Here is a 22,285-nt window from a genome sequence, read left to right on the forward strand (position 1 = left end):
CCCCTACACATAATATTAAAGGAATAACATTACACATGATTAATATTTCTACCAGTGAAGCATAATAATTAACTGGAAAACTCAAAATTAAATAGTGATACCACACACAAACGTCGTAGAGTTCTGAAAAAAACTACACTAGACAAGGTTAGTATGGTTTCCAACATGATAATGGCTTTTGTTCACTTGATTACTAGTACTACTTTTTACCTACAAAATCCAAGATTATTATAGTTATATAGTATTTAATTAAAAAAACACAGAGATTAATTTGGGCTACAAATCCATAGGTCAATTCTACCCCAAAAGAAACCTGAATTACATTAAAATTTTAAAATACCATTGAACACAATGTATTACATAGACACACAACTTTACAAATGTGTTACTTCTAAAACACAAGTAAATAAAAAAAACAACGGTTACATCTTAGTTATAGTTAGGGATTCTTACATTACAACAACAAGACATTTAAACAGCAAAACATCATAACTACCATAGTAATAGTTTTCTTTTTAAGGCTTTCATTCAAAGTTTATCTATACAAATAATACTATGGTCCCCAATCAAACATTACATATATACATCACTCATACAGCCGAACAACTATAACTCACAATATATATATATAGCTATTGAAAATGAAATGTGTGCATCTCCATATCACAATGTGTAGATGATTGCTACATTAATATATGTATTAAGAAGCCATTGTTTAATGGTGTAAAGGATGCATATACAATTGGTGAGTTATAGTTGTTTGACTGTTTCAGTGCAGTGACATATATATGGACTGTAGTATAATTTGCATATGTAAGGTTTTAATGTGAAGCTTAAAAACAAAACTATAACTATGGTATTTCTAATGTTTGTGTAGTTTAAATGTCTTCTTGTTGTAATGTAATAACCCCTAATATAACTAAGTTATATATATATTCACAGAAAAAACAAAAGGTTACAGGGACGGTATAGCTAGACTGTCATTTTGCTGATACAAATCCAGAGAAATTCAACAGTTATAGTTAGCTGAGCTGATATCTCAAATGACATCACTGATGACATCATCCACAGAATCTCTGACGCACCCACTCACATCCAATTATAACCTTTCATATACCCACTCCAACTTCTACACTAGCACCATCAAAACCATTGATACACCCATGCCAGTACTTACACTCACCCACTCACTGATTCATAGGTGTACACACATCCACTTAGTTACCCATACAGCCACTCATACAACAGCTCACTCACTAATACATCCACTGATATATCTACTCCGACACCCATACAGCCTCTCACACACAGTCAGTCACTCATAGAGCCACTCACACACCTACACACTCACCTATAGAGTCAACAACACAGCCATTTATTCACCTATACAGTTATACACATACTCACTCACCTATATATAGTCACTGACACAAGAAGACTCTCACCTGAATGGCCACTCTCACAATCAGTCAGTCACACATACATTCACTCATATACTCCAACACTCACCTATACTGCCTTTCACATATGCACATTCTGCTTTTGTCTCCTCATGCACAACACTATTTTGTCAAGAGTCTTCATTCTGTTTAGAACCAAAATGAAATGCTTCCTCTTCAAACCCTATCAACTACTCTCTCAACTCATTCTTTCTGTTTAACTGCATCTCTCCTTTTTAAAATTTCTCACTAAATTTACAACCACTCTACAACGAAAAATCCTGGCTCTGATTACCTTAAACTGCTTCTGTCTCCTGGTTATGTTGCATCCATCTTTGGTACAATCTGTTCTGTTCTTCCAATGTACACTTTGTCCACTCTTGTTGTTTCTCATAGTCATAATTGTATTTTCCTTATTTTGTAATCTTTGCAAATGTCCACATATATTTTGAAGAAATGACTTTGTCCTCTTACCAGCACCTCTTTTTCTGCATTTTGCCCCTTTTTTTAACTCAGTTCTGCAGAGATACTGTAGTTGCATCTGTTGCTTTTTCCTCTGAGCTTTTGTGGGCATATTAACTGTGTGTTGTTATGTATATGTTGGTCTGTAAAAAAACAGGTATATTTTAATTATAGCCCTACCCAACATACAAGCTACTTTACTTCTGACTTACACATAACACAAAAACAGTTTTTTTGGTATGTTGCAGTTTTAAATCTACAGATGAACCTAGCTATATTACTACATGCACTTACTTCAGTATAGCAATCCCAAAGCAAAACACAAAACTTTATTTATTAGTTACCTTTTAACATTTTAGCACCGTGTCCTACAACACAGCTGCATCATATCTCACTTCTAACTTATACATGGTGAAAGACCAGTTTATCCCTTCTGTAGTACATTTTAAAAATCAAGCCAAGGGAGCATATTTAGAAGCCCCATGCACCACGAAAGCCTTACTTTTTAGACACAACATCGCCGTAGTGTGGTGCTCGGTATTTACAAGGCCACGTAAAGCCACTCTGTGTGGCTCTTTGTGGCCTTGCAAATAAGGGCCCTTTTCACACAGCACTCAACGTGAAAGGAGCATGCCATGGGTGCTCCCAAACAACACCCATGCATTTTGCCACATTCCCAGATTTATAACGATTTTTACACCTGGAATGTGTCAGAATTCTATGCCTCCCAGGGCAGGTGTAGGGAGGCACAACAAGGAGAAATAATTTATGCCTGCTGCAGCACACATAGAAAGAGGGAAACACCTCTCATGATTGTTTTTGTGCAGGAAGGTGTGATTTCCTGCACAAAAACAATCATCCTCGCAACACAGGCATCCTTGCACCATGGTGCAATAGTGCCTCCATTGGAGCATGACTGTCAGTTGTGCACCAGCGCAGGGGATAGCACAGGGATCCATCATATTGTTGTAAATATGATGCACCCCTGTACTTTGAAAGTACTGCAGCACGTGCAGCCAAATGGCTTACCCAAGTGTATAAGTACATACAGTGTCTCAACACTGTGAATCCAAAAATACACCATAAGAGTTTTTTGCGTCTGTCCCTACCACTGCGTCAATGCGTTATTTAGTATCTCAGTACTTTTCTACTTAAATGTATCAGATTTACATTTTGGGAAACAGTGCATGTGAAAATCTGCACATTACTCTATATCCAACCATATAGCTTACTAATTCTTCCCAGTACCTGCAAAGTGTGTGTGACGGGTTGCTGATATCATTCCCCACATGGTTCTAAAAGACTAAAATTTCTCAGTAAAACTTGGAAATACACGGGTTTGTGGTTGAACACATCAATACTCCCTGGATGATTGATTGAGTGCATAAGTAGTGCCTAGGTGATTCCCTGAGGATACAGGTAGTGCCTAGATGATTCCCTGATTATGTCATAACTCCATGGGTCATTCCATATCTGCATAGTTACTGCCTGCGTGTTTGCATGAGTATTCCACCACTATCTGGGTGTTTGGATGAGTGCATGAGTGTGTGACTAATGCTTCAATAATTCACTAGATGCATAGCTACTGGTGGGATGATTAAATGAGGGCAACTCTAGTTCCCGGGTGATTGCAGGAGTGCATACATTGTATATGGGTGATTTATGGAGTCCATGGATAGTGCATATATGATTGTTTAAGTCCATGCATAGCACCTAGCCTAGTGAATGAGTGCATGAATAGTGTTACAGCGATTGGATGCTGCACATTTGTTTTTGGTTGAATAAACATGTAGTGGCTAGATGTTCAGATACCTACAGGGGTAGTGCCTGGATAATTGAAGAAGTGCATCAGAAGTGCCTTGCTAATTAGATGAGTGCATGACTAGTGTCTGAGTGACTGCATGAGTCCATTGTTAAAACTTGAGAGATTTGATGAAAGTAAGTGTACTGCTGGGGTGATTGAATTAGTGCAAGAGTATTGCCACAGTAATTAAATGACTGCATAGGTACTGGATGGGTGATGGGTTTACTACAATGGTACTCTCTATGTAATTAAATGAGCGCATGAGTAGTGCCTGAGTGTGTCATAAGTGCACCAGTGTGCCACAGTATTTCAATGACTGCATGGGTTATAAGTGGGTGTTTAGATGGCCGCATATGTTCTGTGCAAATGTTATAATGATTGCATAGTTACAGCCCTGTTAATTGCAAAAGTAAATAGTTAGTACCTAGATGATTAGATGACTACATCATTTCTGCCTGCCTGATTGCAAGAGTACATGTGTAGTGCCTGGGTATTTAAATAACTCCATGGATAGTAAACAACTTATTTGATGTCTGCCTGACTAGCGGCTGGGTGATTGCATGAGACTACCCGACTGACTGTGAAAGTATCTTCATTGCTTTTAGATGCATAACAGTTGTGACTATATCTCTGACTCATTTGTTATCTCCTTCTGTCAGTATCAAACTACCTATTTTACTGTATATATGCTTTTCTTTTGAGCTGAGTGAGTGAAGCCTAGATATCACACTTGATAAAAAAGTGCCTACAGGGCTCTCTAGAAACATACATTGCATTGTTACTGCGAGTACACATGCATCAGCAAGTTTCTAAAACGGAAAATAACATTTAGAAAATTTTCAAAGCACAAAACCTTTTGCGAATGGCACGCCTACATCACTTCTCAACTACTTCTTCTCCTTCTAAAATATATATTCAGCATATTTCAAGAACAAGTTACACTCGAGATGAGGCTTGCACAAGAACTCTCAAGGCATTCTGCAATTTAATTCTCCTCAATTTTAAACAAACCATGTTTAAGGAAAAAAGCACTACCCTCAGTACATACATGAAATTTTCATCAGCCTTATTGAACATAGATCACTGTGTAAACATATATGCAAACTCTTAATAGATGTACACCTTCAAGCCATCTTTCCAAAAATATATACCTCTCTGCAATTTTAAGTAAACTCAAAAGTCGCACTGTGTATATAGCTGTGTCAAAAACCACATTGACAAATACTTCCAAATACATACCTAACAAGTATTACTTCTTTCTAATTCATATACAGGCGGACAACATATTCTTATCTTTTCTTGCTGACTACACTATTCCTGCTTAATAATGTTACTAAAGTTACTACAACTCCCAGAATGCAAATAACAGATGTATCTATTCTGCACATGACATTTAAAACATTCTTAGTTCCTCATTTCAACTAACCACAGTACTATACTGCTATTTTTCAATAAAATACACAATGTAATAAAGAGGCACTAATTCATTTTCTTCTTACTTCCGAAAGCATTCACCACTAACCTCTTAAACACATACGCTCTAGTAGATACAGTTCATCTCATATATTTTTTCACATCACGTGATACTCTTTTTTATCAAACTCCCATATACATCTTCATAACTAATGTAGCTTTTTAAAGGATTAAAAAGTTATGTACATACCAGTAAATAGAGGGGCATATTCACAAGGAGCTATCGCCGAATTAACGACACTTTATCGCCGCCAAAGTTGTGATAAATTTACCTCCCCATTCACAAGCTGGTGCTAACAGCCCACAGCACCAGTTAACCCGTGATAGCAGCCGCAAAAAATTGCCACAGAGTCCCCCCGCAACTATCGATATTGAGATGCAGAGTGGGCGTTCCCATGCCAAAAGCCGTGACAACATCACACCTCAACATCCTCAACGACCAGACAGAACTGGGACAAAAACACAAAACAGGCGATAAAGCGCGTTTGCACCAGGAAATCTACACCTGCTCTGACCTGGTGTAAAGTCAGACGGCAGCCTGCACCACAAAAGGGAGCACAGCCCAGGGCCACATCGGAAGGGCAACAGATGCCATGGAGCCATCCATCATGCGGCCCGGACACCCAAGAGGGCCACAATACCCACCGCCACCACCCCCAGGACCACCCCTCCCTGGCACCCCCGACCAAAGACATGCCACATCAGCTACACCTAAACATGTACAAAATAATCCGCATGACGTCGCACTATCACAACTGGTGACATGCATGTGTCGACACAGAAATGAGCAGCACACATTCACTTTCAAAGCAACAAATGAAACTTTATTAAAATTAACACTGAAATGAAATGAAGACACATGGCTGCTCCTCTCGGGCAATCCGTAGCTCCCAGCCTGCAAGACAAAAAACATGATGAGAAGGTGTGCCCTGCGCACATTAAAGGACAGAGAGAGCGAAGGAGAGAGAGAAGAAGAGAGGGAGAGAGAGAGAGAAGAAGAGAAGGAGAGAGAGAGAGAGAGAGAGAGAAGAAAATAGGGAGAGAGAAAGAGAGAGAGAAGAAGAGAGGGAGAGAGAGAGTGCCGCCCCTGTGCACCCAGGCCACACTGCTCACCTGCTGCCACCGGTGTGTCTCCAACCACATGCCGGTATGCATCGCAGTTCACCAGGTCACACATCTGAGTCAGAGCCGTCAGATGAAACAGAGTCCAGATACATGACTTGCACAACACAACATCACAACCAGGCCTCACTGCTCACCTTCCACCACCGGCGTGAAGACAGGAGATCCCAAGACGTGCCGCTGCAAGCCACAAGCCCGGAGCCCGCGGACATGGCACCCTCCACACCATGCAGCCACTCTCTGCAGGCCAAAAAGTCTCACGTTGGATGTATGACGTTACAACGCATACGTTTACAACGCATGCACTTACAACGCAATTTTTACAACGCAACATCCACTACAACGCATTCCATTACATCGCATGACACTACAACGCATTTTTAAAAACTACCTTTACAACGCATTCCATTACATCGCATACCACCTTTACAACGCATACAATTACAACGCATAATATTACATTGCATTTAAGGTAAGTATTGGATAGTATAGGGGTAAAAATTACTATTCTAACTCCAGGGGGTGCAACAGTAGGGTAAGTGTTGGATAGTATAGGGGTAAAAATTACTATTCTAACTCCAGGGGGTGCAACAGTAGGGTAAGTGTTGGATAGTATAGGGGTAAAAATTACTATTCTAACTCCAGGGGGTGCAACAGTAGGGTAAGTGTTGGATAGTATAGGGGTAAAAATTACTATTCTAACTCCAGGGGGTGCAACAGTAGGGTAAGTGTTGGACCAGTGCAGGGCTTGCAACAATGACTCGTGGGCTCGGGCGTGGTCCAGTCCATGTCCGGACAAGGAAGTGACTGATGCATGTGTCCCTGTTGTAGTGTTCACGGGACCAGGTACACAAAATGCAATGTCGCACCCTCTGAGTCGCATCCCACAGGATGAACATCATTGACGCAAGGGAAGGCACTGACCCACATTCACCCACACATCCATACCTGAATGATGTAAGACATGACACAGCAGTGCGTCACTGGATGTTAATTTGCACATACAGTGCAGTCATACAGCTGGAGCGGTACAGGGCAATGCCAAGCACACTACACAATATGGGCCCGTGGAGGGCCAGCCAGAGTCCATCCGGGGATGACATGTACTGCGGAAGAGGAAGGGTACAGTCCGCAGTCTGTCCGCCGTGTCATTGGTCATCGAACAGGATGTGGCAGTCCATGTCGCTGTCCGAGGTGAGTGCATCAGAGTGTATCGGGGGTCATTGGAATGTCATGAGGCCATGTGTGGCACCAAGCAAATACAGGCCAGGTGGCAGAAATGAATGCTAGTGCCTCCTGATCACAAACTCATTCACGTCCTTGTCCCCGGATGTGTGCTCTGCCCCACCTGTGGGTATTGCAGTACCAGCTGTGGCACTATGTGCCACTGACACATCAGGGGCTGGAGGGGGCTTGTCGGCAGCACTGTGTGGCACTAACACATCAGGTTCACGCCTGCCGCACTGGGAGGCACTGACACACCAGGGGGCGGGAAGTGGACGGGGTGGGGGCAGCAGCATTCATCTGTGCCACGCCATGTGGCGGGTATGCCATGATGGAGGTCTGCAGGGCATGATAGATCCCAGCTACATTTCGATGATGTGCAGCGGTGGCTGCCATCCTTTCCACCTCCATCCGCACCATGTCCTCCATGAGCTTTTGCATGTGTGCCAGCTCACGGCTGGCATCGCTGGAGCCACTCTGAGCGGACAGCTGTTATTCTCTCCATGTCATGACTCCAGCGATATCAGTCAGGGCTCGTTGGAGACCATGCGGCGGACATAGACACACAAGGATGGCGTCCAGTTTGGCAGCCATGAGTTCGAACCCCACCCGCAGCTGCTCAGCCATCTCCCTCTGGCCCTCCAGCACACGGCGTTGGAAGGCCATTTGTTGTTCCTGGGGGACTTGGGAGGGTGCCGGGGCTGTGGGTGCCTCCAGCTGGGTGTATCGGGTGGTGGGTGGGGTCTCATCGATGTAGCTGGGCTGCCCTGATCCTGGAGGTGAATGGCGGATGAGGTTAATGATGTATTGGATGTCGATGCTGGTGTTGTCCTCCTCGTCATCAGTGAAGAGTGGCTGAGACAGCTCTGCAGGAGGTGTTGACAATGCCCCTGCGATGTGAAGGGGAGATGGTGTATTTCAATGTGTCCACATGTATGTAGCCGCATTGTACAGGTTGACATTCAGACAGCATGGCATTGTACATTGTGACAGTCTGTGGGTCTGGGCAAGGAGCCAGGGTCATTGTGGGTGTGTACTGTGCCCTGCTTGATTGTGCATTTGTGCCATTATGGCCATCTCCACCTATCCCCCCAGTACCTGGTGGTCGATCACCCTGTTGAGGTTGTGTTGTGTCCTGTCGAGCAGTGTCAGGTCCCCCGACTCCGGCCACAGTATCCACACTGATGACTGTCGACATCAGCTCCTCCATGTCATCCAGCATGAGCTGTGGTGCTGGGCCCCCACCTCCGGTCTGCGTTGCTGCCTTCTGGTTGGGGGAGAGTTTCTCCTTGGTCTTCCGCTTGATGTCATTCCATCGCCTCTTGACCTCGTCCATAGTCCACTTGTGCTCTCTGACGGCATTCACCTTGTCCACGATGTCCCGCCATATTACAGTTTTGGTGCCCAATGACACGTTGGATGTGATGGAGAGTTGTTGATGGTGTTCCATCACCTTTGTGACTATGATCCTGTTCACCTGCGGAATGAACTTCGTCTTCCTCGTCTTCTTGTCCTTGCCCTTCCCTGTCCCCGATGTCCCAGGCTGGTCGTCCGGGGTGCTTGCGGGGTTGCACTCATCCTCTGTGCCTGCTCCAGCTGCCTCCATGGTGCTTGGGTGTAGGTCAGTTTGTGTGTGGGTGTTTTTTCTACTTTTATGGTGATTTTTTCAGCCTGCCAGGTGTGTGTTGCAGGCCTGGCGCTGCTTATCGTTGATTTCCTTATCGTGCTTTGACCCGTCGCGTATTTTTTGGTGTTGTGGTTTGTGGTTTTATCTCCGTCCTGGTGGTTGTATCATTGTCCACGGTTTCGGTAGACTATCGCTTGCTACCGGTTTGTTGTGAATTCCACGTTGTAACGGGGTTATTTTCCCGCGATAGGCTGTGCAATTGAAAGTTGCGTTACGCTACTCTTGCAGTAGTTATCATACGTTCTTGTGAATATACCCCTGAGTTCGTAGATTAAATTGTTATTTTAGCTCTCTGTGGATACTTTTGACACTGTTAGGGTTTGTGAAAACTAAGCACAAGAATGGTACACCACTCTCATACAAAGCAACTCTAAAATGGCAACCTCTTCAACTTTCCACTCTATCATCATGAGAAAGGCAGCAAATGAAATGATGTCTTTAATTTTAGACTACTGCATCTCCATTTGTGAATAGTTAGCATGTGTTAACCCTTTCCCTCTCTTTCAAAATGAGGTTCCTGTTGGCACATTTTTGAGATGTTGTCGCGATCATCGCTGAGTAATCGTCGGAAAAAAACGGGAGTTCAAATCTGTAGCTAGCTTCAATTATATTTTTATTCTAATACTACACAACAGTTTATTACATAGTCCTGAGTTGGAAATTAAAACTTGCCATTACTTAAAGTGTGTCATCACTCCTCAACTTTTAAAGAAATGTTCTGTCTCTTTAAAACCCCCCCAATACACTCTTAGCTCAGTGTACCTAGCAACCCAGTGGAACCAGTAGGTCACAAGTTCACATCACATTCTAAAAGGAACATGCTACTTCCAAATAAGATACTGTTGTGTGCTTTACTCCACAGATTCAAACGCATATCCATGTCTTTATTACATTTCTTTTTTTAAACAATAGCCAATAATAAGACTTCTTACTGAGGCATCCCACACACTACCTAATTTTATTCACTATCATGCTGACAGCATCCAATGAAATATATATTTTTTTTAAACACCTCCATTTTAACTGTTTTTCCTTTGGACAACTACCTCATTCAGCTCCAGACTTCCCCTGACTACTATTGCTCCTTCACTTCAAAATGCTTAGAGTATGGATTGTAGGCCACAGATATATCTATTGGGCTTAATAGGCTGCAAAAAAGGGAGGTATTGGCAGGGACTTGGGTTTGTCAAATGTGCAGATTACTTGGTTTGGCCAGAGAGGGTTGAAGTTCCATCAGTTGCTGGCTTTGGTTAAATTCATTGTGGATTCCCAAGGTCCTCACCTCATTAACTCCTCGTCAGACTTCCCCGTCACAGTCCAAACCACATGAGCATAGCTTCTCCTCCCCAGAACTTCCAAGCAAAACTCTTCAGCCCATCCCTTCCCTCTAGGCCACTCCCACATCCTGTGCATTTAATCTATGACCCCCCTATCCATATCTTGATTCTTTTTTTCTGCTCGAACTGTTCTGGGCAAGACTCACAGAGGGGGTACCTGATACCTTCGTGTGGTAAATGTGCGGCGGTCTACGTTAGTGGCTGCTGGAATACCTGCGTGCCTGCCTGGGTACTTTTCAAGTCCCTGCTATAGCGGGACTTGGGTTTATGGGCCGGACAACCTAGTTTATTGTGGTAGTGGCGGGGCTGTTACGGCTTCCTCTCTTCCGGGTTCATCCCCTGCTCTAGCGGTGATACCCGGGAAAGGAGGGGAGGTTGGTCAGCACGTCATTGGCAATCTCGGCGCGCCGGAGGCATGGCGGGACGGCTCCTCTTAGGAGGTCTTCTGCACGGGGGCTCAGAGGTCAAGTTGCGAGATCGCGTTGCCCCTCTGTCTTGTTCGGAGCCGGTCAGAGTGGCGCTTGCTCCGTCGGACCCTCAGCATGGTATGTGCCTTTGTTTTATTTATTATGGCTGGGTGGCCAGTTAGCACTGCGTTCTTCTGGCGCGTTCTCTTCGACTTTGGGCTCCTGTGCGGGGGCCGGGTGAGAGCCCGCTTGTTGAGGCTCATGCAGGCTGGTCTACCCTCTCTATGGCATACTGGTTGGGGTGACGCTAGGGTTCCTGTTCTCCCCGCTCATTGATGTGGGTCCACTGTGGCCTAGTGGTAGCATTCTGTGGCTCTGGCTCCATAGACGCGGGGTGCCGGGAGTTGCTTGGGAGTCTTACCTGGGTGTTCTCTGGTTCATGGTTGGGGATACTTTGGTGGCTCCGACGGAAACCCTTGCAGCAGGAGCCTGGTTTGGGCGTTGGTTTTATTGGGTTGGCGAGGTCTCTGATTGGACGGTTTTTGAGCCGGCCTTTAGTCCTGTTGATAATTGGCTGTGGGTCCTGGAGGCTGTCATTGATTGGCCCTTGGTGGTCTTGGTTGATTGGTCAGGGGTATTTATAGGGTGTGGGTACTCTTCTGTCCTGATCCATCATGGAGGTTAGATGTTCTGAGATGAGTGATCTAAGATGTGAGGAGGAGGTGGTGGTTGCTGGGTCTTCCACTGCTCCTTCCCTGGCTGATGTGCAGAAGATGATTGAAGCCGCAGTGGCTGCTGCCTTTCTGGCTAGAAAGCCCAAGAGGCAGAAGTTGGATGCCTCGGCAGACGTTGATCCAGATGGGGAGTTGTATGAGGAGGTGGAGGGTTGTTTTGTCCAAGGGGCGGACCTTCGCAGTGTTCTGCAACATCTCCGGGACAATTTGGTGTTCCCTAGTCCCTTGGAGGGTGTGTAGTTGGAAGAATGTTTTGCAAATTACCAGAAAAGGGAGCCTGAATGCCTTGCTCTTCATAAGTCTGTGAGCAATGTCCTGGAAGGGGGATGGAAGGATATTGAAAAACATACCTTTCCCCGGTTTCTGGCTAAAAGATATCCCTTTCAGAGGTTCGCTGAGGAATTTCCATCTGTGGTAAAGGTGGATTCCCTAAACTTGTTGGCTCAGCAGATCTGCCAATGGGCAAAGTTGAACTTGTTATCTTTGAGGGCTTTGCATCTGCAGGGGCCTTTGAACTTCCTGTCCGACATGTGCCTGACACAGGAGGTGTTTGGTTGCCTGATGGACCGATTCGGGGTCCCGTGGTGGATCTGTTAGTGGCCCCAGGGAACGCCTTGCGAGAGAAGTTTTGTTCTCTGGTTCAGTCAGCCTCGGTTTGGAGGGTGGATGCTCTGTCCTTCGGTGGGAGAGGGGACCTGATATATGCACTGATTCCGCGGGCCCTGCTAAAGGTCAAGTTGGATTAGGTCTCTGTTGTCCTGGTGGCTCCTGCTTGGTCCCGGAGGCCTTGGTTCCCTCTTTTGTTGAGGTTGGCGTGGGTCCTTGCTGGTGGTTGCCGGTGGTTCCTTGTCCCTTGTCATTTCCCCCTCTGTCCCGGGATTGTCTGATCCACTTGTGGCTGGCAGGTTGGCTGTTGAGAGGCTAAATCTGGTGGCTTTCGGGTGTTCTACTTCTGTGGCTTAGTTTATTCGGAGGTCCAGGTGCCCTTCGACTCCCAAGTCCTATGCCAGACATTGGGTGTCATTTCTGGGTTGGTGTACGGCTCGGGGTTGGTCTGCTTTGGAGGTGGATCCCATGCGTATCTTGAATTTCCTGAAGGATGGCTTCAACTTAGGGCTGGCTGTGTCCTCTCTGAAGGCTCAGTGGGTGGCTGTAAGGGCCTTTAGGGGTTAGGACTGTGAGCCTGTGGTTCCCTTGGTGTCCTGGTTGTTGAGGAGTTGTTTCCTCCAAAAACCCGTCATTAAGTCCTTTGCTCCTAGTTGGGATCTTTCTTTGGTTTTGAGGGCCTTGCAGGGGGCTCCTTTTGAACCTTTGAGTGAGGTGTCTTTGCGATTTTTGACAATCAAGGTGCTTTTCCTTGTTGCTATTACCTCGGCTCACAGGATTTGGGAGTTGGGCTCCTTGCTTTGTTCAGAGCCCTTTTTGCATTTTTTTCCGGATCGAGTTGTTCTGCTGCCTGATCCCTCCTTTGTCGCCATGGTCCCTTCCCGATTCACTGCTTGGAGGATCTGGTTTTACATGTGTTCTGTCCGAATCCTCTTTCAGAGGTTGAGGTGCGGCTGCACTGTTTGGGCGTTAGGCGGGCTCTGGTGGTGTACTTGCTTTGCACTAAACCTTTTCGTAAGTTGGATTCGCTTTTTGTCACCTTTGGGCTGGCTTGTCAAGGTCTGAAGCCTTCTGGGAATACTCTGTGGCTGGCTGAGGTGGGCTGTGGGGCCTGTGTATGGTGCTTGTGGCGTTGTCGCGCCTGGGTCGGTTCAGGGGAGATCGACTCGGGGGTGGCTGCTTTTTGGGATTGTTTTCAGGGGGCTTTCATGGCCGAGACCTGCAGGGCTGCTACTTGGAGTTGTCCTCACACCTTTATGTCCCATTATGGTTTGGTGGTGGGTGGGACTGAGTCTGTTGGGTTTGGGCACGCAGTATTGCGTTCTGTTCAAGTGGTGTGACTCTCTGCTTGTGCTAATAAAGTCTGTTTTTGCAATTGAGTGAAGCCGATTCTTGATTTGGTAACTGCTCATGTGGGTTGGACTCTGATGGGGAGGTCTGAAGAGGAGGTATTGTCCGGTTACTTACCGGTAATATTCATTACAGTCGTAGACCTCCCCGTCACAGTCCTGGTTCTCATCCCTCTCTCCCTGTTCGGCTTCTTGTGCTTGGGGTTACAGGATGTGGATCGGGGGTCATAGGTTTTATGCCACAGGATGTGGGAGTGGCCTGGAGGGAAGGGATGGACTAAAGAGTTTTGCTTGGAAGTTCTGGGGGAGGAGCTATGCTCATGGGGTTTGGACTGTGAGGGGGAGGTCTACGACCCGGAGTAATGAATGTTACCGTAAGTAACCGGACATGATTGCACATGGTGATGGCAATGACCCAGGTACATTGGCTGGAGTAGGGCTGGAAATCCTAATGAAAGAAACCTTTGCAGAACTGATATCGCTTTTCCCTCACACTGTCTTAGTGTACTCTAATATATGCCAAAGACAGAAATGGAAGTGGTCAAATCAATTCTGTCCCCAGATTGACAAAGCCAGGAAACATGCTAATGAAACTATTTCTTCATTCCTCAGAGACCATCGCATAGGCTGTTTCTATAACAGCAATCTGCGTTTTGACATGCATGGAATTTATAGAAATGATGGAGTGCACTTTACAGATGAAGGCAACAGGGTGTTTCTAAGTAACCTAAAACTTTGCATCTGGTCTTGTGTGTAGCAGCCATATACACACAACCAACAAAACAGCTCTTGTCAGAGCCACCCTAGTGCTCAAAATAATGAGAAGATTTTTTCAAAAGTTTTTTTTTTTTTTAGTTTTGGACAATCTTCCCAACGACGTTGCAATCTCCCAAAACACATCGCGAAAACGGAAAACAAAAGCAGAAATTCAATGACCATCAACACATCTAAAAATAATGTGTAAAAATATCCATTCTGAACATTGCACTACACATACTACTACATGCATACTTCTTTCAAAGCATGTTTAAACTCATATTGTTTTACTAACATTCTTTAAAAAACATCTTTCAGACCTATTTCTCATTTTTGCAGTTATTTGAGATGTTGTGATGAGGCCGTTAACAGCGATAGGCGCACCTATTCCATAAAGTCTAAAACACATATATCCACACATACTACAGTATTTTACACACCAAGGGTGTCATACAGTATTCTCTAAAGTCATGTTTTTCTAGAGAGTTTCTATGAAAATGATCTCTATAACCTATTTAATTTTTTCGCAGTGACTCCTCAGACCGCAATGACGTTGGTAATCGCGATCCCCCCGGACATGTCGTAAAAACGGAAAACAAAAGCAGACATTCAATGACCACCAACACATCCAAAAATAATTAAAAAATGTGAACTATATAATTAATTCTAACCATCACAGTAGATAACTCACTATATAATTAACTCTATGAAACACAATCTCTATAACAATGCGTCTTAATGATTCACTGATATATTTTTAAATATTTCCACCAATATTCGTGACAACGTTGATAGTTGCGACATACCCGCAACAGTATACAGGGGGCTGTGCTGGCGGTTGCGTCGGTGTCGCGGATGTCGCATGTGATAAAAAAAAATCAATTTTGGACTTATAACTTGTGTCGCTAACACCCTCATTTCTCAACCATTAGGTTAGAGTATCTAAAATGGCAGCCGCAACTTTCTGTTCAGGTTGTGTTCAGCCTAACAGAGCATTCCCATTGGCATGTGCATTCCCGATTAATCGCAAAACCACCACGAAATATCCTCAGCCATAGATTTTGCTATAATATTCGGTTTAAATTTCTCAAAAACCACTGAACAGATTTACACCAAATATGCAAAAGGCACTTCCTTGAACCAACATCTCTCCTACAAATTTTGTGTAAGTCCGTTCAGTGGTTCGGGCTGTAGGTCTGGCTAAAGTTTCCTCTAGGAATTAAGATTACAAAAGCACCCGTATTTCGTGCCTCAAATTCTCAGTACCCACTGCACTGATCGTCCCCAAACTGACCATGACAACCAAAACCTACCTTGACACTTTTTTTGGTAAATTTCATGAAGATTGGTTAAACTACGGCGATTTAATAGGCAAGCCAAAAAATGCTTTTCCTACGGAAACATGGTCCTAACTATAAGTACCTACTGGCTACCGCCAGTAGTTAATATATTTATCTTCAAACCAAGAAGTATTGGCAGCCAACTTGGGACCCAGCTTGAGCCGAGTCCCACAAAAAAAAAAAAAAAAAAAATCGGTGTGAGTAAGGTAGGAATACCGTGATGCCCTAGGCCTCTTGGAGGGCTCCTGCATAGACTCCGCCAGGTGCATAAAGCACTTTGTTTTTAAAGTTAAAAATTTGGACTGGATCTGTTGCTTTCCCTGAAACATTAAAAAAGAAGCTCGGGCTGCTGTAATTTGGAGGCCTCGGGTGGGCCGAGTCATGGAGACATGCGCAAATGTATAAAGGAGAGGGCACCAGAGCTCCCTCCTACAGCTTTTGAAAGCTCCGGGGACTTCCACCTCCCTGGAGCAATTTAAAAAACATTTACAGGGCCCACCCACACCCTGGGGCCTGCCACCTCTCGGGGAGAAAGTAGGTTCAGTTAATCCAGGGGGCCTGCCGAAACCTCGCCACAGCCCTTAGAACCGTCACCTCTCTGGGTCAATGTGAAAATATATATGCGGGCCCACCGACACCCTGGGGACTGCCAACTCCTCGAAGCAAAACATAAAATCCGGGTAGCAAAGATTTATGATGGAGGGGGACCACACATCCATCCTCATGGAGCCATTCTGGCCCTGGGGACCGCTACCACCCAGGGCTGGCTCCTGCTTCCTCCCAAGGTACCCACTCTCAGGAGGTAGCTGTTTGCTTTTTTTTTGGTGGGAGCTAAACAAAACTCTGCATTCTGCAAGCCAGAGCTGTCAATCAGCTCCAGCTTGCAGAAAGCAGAGTTCTAATCTTCTTCCCGTGTGCCCCCCATAACAAAAATTAGAAAATAAAGGTCAGAAGGGAGCAGAAAAAGGCACAATAAAGGTCAGTAATGAGCAGAAAGAGGGAAGATAAAGGAGAGAAACAAGCAGCAAGAGGTAAAATAAAGGCAAGAAATGAGCAGAAGGAGACAAAGTAAAAGTAAGACATGAGCAGAAAGAGGCAAACTAGAGGTCAGAAATTAGCAAAATGAGGCAAAATAAAGGTCAGAAACAAGGACAAAGAGGCAAAATAGAGGCCGGAAGCGAGCAAAAAGAGGCAAGATAAAGGTCAGAAATGAGCAGAAAGAGGAAAAATAGAGATCAGAAAGGAGCAGAAATGGCAAAATACAGGCCAGCAAGGAGTAGGAAAAGGTAAAATAGAGATCAGAAATGTGTAGAAAGAGACAAAATAAAGGTCAGAAACAAGCAGAAGGAGGCAAAATATAGGTCAGAAATGAACAGAAAGAGGCAAAATAAAGGTCAGAAACAGGCAAAAATAAGCCAGAAAATGAGCAGAGAACGAACGGAAACCACTCAGGCACTCATGTAACCACTCACAGAGCAACTCAGGCACTGTCACAGCCACTCACAGACCCATTCAAATGCCCATGCACCCACTCACAGATGAACTGAGATGCAGACACCAACTCACAAACCCAGGCAGGTACTCACACACCCACTTACTCATGCACAGACTGACACACCCACTCACAGAGCCACTCAGAGGCTCATGCACCCACTCACAGACTCACTCAGAAACTCACACACCCACTCACAGACTCATTCAGACACTCATATACTCACTTACAGACCCATCCAATCACAGACCCACTCAGAGAATCACAAGCCCACAAACTGGCCCACTCAGAGACTTATGCACCCACTTACACACCTACTCAGATGCTCAAGCACTCACTAACAGACCCACTTAGAGACTCATGTATCTACTCACAGACACACTCAGACACTTATGCACCCACTCAGACACTCACTCACAGACCCAGACAGACTCTCACACCCAGTTAGACACTCATGCAGGTACACACAGAACCATGCATACACTCACACATCCAGTCAGCTACCCATTGAGACACTCACAAACTCAGTCACACACTGTTGCACTCATTCACACACTCAGTTTCAAAGGTTACAGATAGGAAATAGAATTTAACAAACTCAGTCACACACTGTTGCACTCATTCACACACTCAGTTTCAAAGGTTACAATTAGGAAATAGAATTAAAAAAACCTTAGAAATTCACTGAAAGAAACAAAGGTTACAGGGACTTTATAGTTATGAAATTCAATTTAGAAAACCTTAGAAATTCACTGGAAAAAACAAAAGTTACAGGGATGCAACAGTTAGGAAATAGAAATATAAAAAACAAAGGTTACAGAGACATTACAGTTAGGCTAAAATGTCACTTGCGCAAAACAAGTGAAATTCAGCAGTTATAGTTACCTGAGCTAACTATAACGTATGCCCCCGCACTGCACTGCTTATGACCTCACATATTACATAACTCATTACATGGTTAGTGACATCACTGGTGGCATCCAGATTCTACTGTAACACCAGGTCTCAGCTGGCTGAAACGTTTACTGCTGACTGGATGTTGTAGTGGGGGAGCAAGATGTGCGTACATAGACATTAAAATAGGACAGTGACTAGCATAGAGACACGAGATAAGGACAAGATGAGAAACTGGGCTCTGACATAAAGCTCTCCTGTTGCTAGCTAAACCTAGACACTAGATGCCATCTTTCCAAAAGAGGCCAACTTATCTTTAGTCATCACTCTAATTATATATTTAAAGTATACAGTCATTATGAAGACAAGTTGTCATAGATATGCAAAATATACTTCGAGTTGTAGATTGCCGATAATGTATGCAACTGTGTGTTTAGCCGCTTATGTCCTTAATTATGTAACAGTCAATGTAGGAACATGAATGGTGTTAGGATTAACATATGAGAAAGAAAAATAAACATCATCCCCACATATTTTCAGTACTACAGTACTCTATTTTCTCCGACTGTGATAACACAGCTTTCACGAGAAGTGACATTTTTCATTAAAAAATGAGATTTGAAGTTGGCTTTGCTCAGCAAACAACCTTTCTCCATGTGGGCCATTGTCCACTATCCGTAGTGAATTTGACTGAGTAATTCCCGGTCTGTCTCATCTGTACAACTTGTAGCCAATTAATATTAGAAGACTAACATTACAATGTATTTTCAACAAACATTCTGAAAATGCATATACGTTTTTAGGTCGAGCCTATAGCGGAAGCGCGCATGCGCTGCTTGCTTTGCGAGGCATGCAGTATTCAGTATGGTGTGTAAGCTCCGCCCACTCTCCGCCCATCTTTTTCATTGGCTTAGGTCCTAAATGCTGCCTTCCGATAGGTTTTAGGCTTGTTAGTCCTTCCTCATGACGGCCAAGTCGTCATTTGTATCCTTCCATGGCAACTGGCCCCTTTTCTTTGAAAACTATTTTCTTTCAGTGCTTCCCCAACCCCTCCTGCAGTCCGTGACTTCTCGACCACCATGCCCCCGCACTCCCATTTGTGCCTTCTTGCCCACCCGCACTCCCATTACCAATGCAATAGGTCTTGCGTAAATGTGAGTCCTATTGAATAACAAATGCTTGTTTTCTTTTGCCTCGGCTGTCCCAAGCACTGCTGCTATCATAGAGGCCATCTGTGTTGACTTTGTTGCCGCCCCCTCCTGCCATAGATTGTGTTGCCTTTAGTCCCTCACCCGTTGTCAGTGTAACTTACTTAGTTGTCCGTGTTAACTTTTTTCCCGCCCCCTCCCGCTGTGTGTTAACTTTTTTCCCGCCCCCTCCCATTGTCCGTGTTAACCTTTCTCCCACCCCCCTCCTGTTGTCCGTGTTAACTTTTTTCCCGCCCTCCTCCCGTTGTCCGTGTTAACTTTGTTCCTGCTCCCCTCCATTCTTCATATTAAGCCCCGGGCCGTTCGCTTCAATGGGGCTGCCAAATTGCTGCAGGGCAAAAGCGAGAGTGACCTACTACACACCAACATTTATGGCATCAGCGCACTTCATCATGTAAGGGACGTCATGACCTGAAAAACCGAGTGACAATCCACCACAGATACGAAAACATTCCCTGAGCAACCATTTTCCTGTTCTCCTGCACATATGGATGTATAATAAAGTTATCAAGAACCATCCTCGCTCCCGTTATGTTCTCTGGTCTTTACTGTCTTGCAGGCAAGCATTTTAGTTTCAGGGTCCAAGTGACGTGGCCAGGCCCCTGGGCTCCCCATTTATTTACCAACACTTGTGAGCGCAGGAGAGGCACAGATCACAGAAATCATGTGCTTCATCAATCTTTTGAACTGGGGATACTTTTTGGTTATTTTTCTTCCTTTTGTTATTTTGACGCACGCAATTTGTCCCGAGAAGTGCATTGTACCATTTCGCGGGGAAATATAAATAAACCAAGCCTCTACTTATTTTACTCTTTTAACAAAAATACTCTCGGTGTGTATGTGTAGAGGAATCCACAGCCATTTTACTGTCCCGGCAGGATCAGTCTCTGCATGGGTTGGTCGCCTGCCGAGTTAGGCTGCAACGCATCATGCTATTGATAAATTATTTTTTTCTAAAAATGTCTACAGAAAGCTTTTATCTAGGAACAATAGTCGTTCCTATTACTTTCTTTTGACCCTTGAATGTTTTTGAGGTTCTGAACACCGAATCTCCTGAGGCGCAGTGGCCAGAGCGTTAATGTTTTCTCAAGCACCTCGTCTTGTTCAGGCTTTTCTATTATTTTTCTCTCTTCGTTTTCAGTTTCATTTCAGAAGATGTCTGGACCTCATTGATGACATCCCAGCAGCAAATGTACGCACAATTTAAATGCAATACCGTTTCTAAAACAGTGTAGTGAAACCTTTATTTCCTTGGCATTGTAATATAACTACCATTGTTTTACCATTCGGGCACTGTGGCAAGGCCTTCTGTTCTCTGTCCTGTTACAAATAAAGCTAGATGGTGGAAAAAAGCGAGCATGATTTCAGGGAACTATGGTTCTCCATCACTCTTTTATTTTTCAGTTGTAAGTTCCAGTGGGGCTATCCTAGGCTACAGGCAGGAGCGTTGGAATTATGCAGCAGGAGATGGCCACATTATGCGGGAGGGTTGACTATATTATGCAGCAGGAAAAGCAAACAGTTCCTCAGATTTCGTTAGTATTACTTAGTTATTTTATTATTTTTGCACATGTCAACACTTTCTGAGTAAAGCTTTCACCTAATTGGTACCAGTTTAACACCCAAGTACATTAACAAGCTACGAAAATGTGACCAGTAAACCTTTGTGAAGGGCCTTCCACTGTGCGGAAACACTATGTTTGCTCTAGAAACAAAACATTTCTTGTCAAAATCTGCAGGTGATGGTTTATGTGGCAAATTGAGCAAATCTATAATTGTGCTGGAAAACACCCTGGCTGCAGAATTGCTACAGGTAATGAGTGAAGGCATTCTCACTATTATGGAGAAAATAGCCCAAGGGTAGGCCTGCAAACTCAGTCACATTTTTGGGCTTTCTATTTGCTGGCTCTATTTGTATTTCTAAATCAGACTACATGATCCAGTGTATAGTAATTGTAGAGCTATTCAAACCCTACAGGCACAGCACCCAGGATAGTGTGCTGTATGGTTAAAAGCTTATAAGGTCCCAAAGGCAAAACCTATTGGCTATGCCAATGTTTGTTTTTTCAGTTAGATGTAAAATTTATTAAGCATAGCTTTACAGTGACTCTCATTGTGAATGTGTTACCTTTATTTTTAATGCTAAAAGAAAACAGTTTGGGGGCGTCGCCAAGAAGGCAGTGGAGTAACACCGTTTATCCGGGGCTCCGTTCGCCTTGGCTGACAAACGGCGTCTAATGGCAGCCTAAGTGACTCAAAAGATGGTGTATAGCGGTCTCGGGACGTGCAGAGCACGGAGGGAGAGCATCGGATCGAGGGTGAAGCAGATCTCTGCGGCACCCAGTGGCTGTACCCCCAGGAGGCTTAGGGCCTGCAGTGGCGGGGCTCGCGCGGTTGCTGCCGCGAGGAGCCTGCAGCTCGTGGAGGGGCACAGAGCCAACACCTGAATCTACTACAGCTACCAGCAGAGCTTTGAGAGCTCAGTGAGGTGAGGTGGTGTAGCTGAGGGGCCTAAGACAGGCAGAAAAGCGGTAGTACAGCGCATCGCACAAAGGGAGCTCCATGCCCAGGAGTGTGCGGCGGTGGCCGGAGGGGCAGACTAACATCACCGCTAAGTGGGGGAGGTGCGGCCCCAGAGCCCGGTCCTCAGCCAGGCACCTGTAGACAGTCCTTCTGACCCAGCCTGACAGTGCAGCCCCATAGCAGTTTGGCAGGGTTCTGTGGCCCGAGCTCAGTACGACACAGAGGAGGCGAGCTGCGTTACCCCTGCGAGGTGCCAGGGGAGGGATCCAAAGGCCCGATCACAGGCCGCAGGGAGGCAGACCCGCACAGCTACGCAGCATTGGAGCAGCTCTGCTAGGCTGGTGCGGTGAATGGTGGTCCAGAGGTGGGAGGAACACGGAGGGAGAGCCTCGGACAGCCAGCGAGGCGGAACTCCGTGGCATCCAGTA

The 22,285-nt window shown here is 45.0% G+C and overlaps 1 long non-coding RNA gene across 1 annotated transcript in view; it reads right to left on the reverse strand.

Annotated features, from left to right (window-relative positions):
- Window positions 1–22,285, reverse strand: part of LOC146821174 (uncharacterized) — a 99,668-nt gene that overhangs the window by 49,266 nt on the left and 28,117 nt on the right. Inside the window, exon 2 of the long non-coding RNA XR_014962674.1 lies at window positions 1,735–2,044. This is a non-coding gene — a long non-coding RNA (uncharacterized LOC146821174). The remainder of the gene's footprint in view (window positions 1–1,734; window positions 2,045–22,285) is intronic.

Source organism: Triturus cristatus, chromosome 6, assembly GCF_964204655.1.
Source record: "Triturus cristatus chromosome 6, aTriCri1.1, whole genome shotgun sequence".
Classification (NCBI taxonomy): Eukaryota; Metazoa; Chordata; class Amphibia; order Caudata; family Salamandridae; genus Triturus; species Triturus cristatus.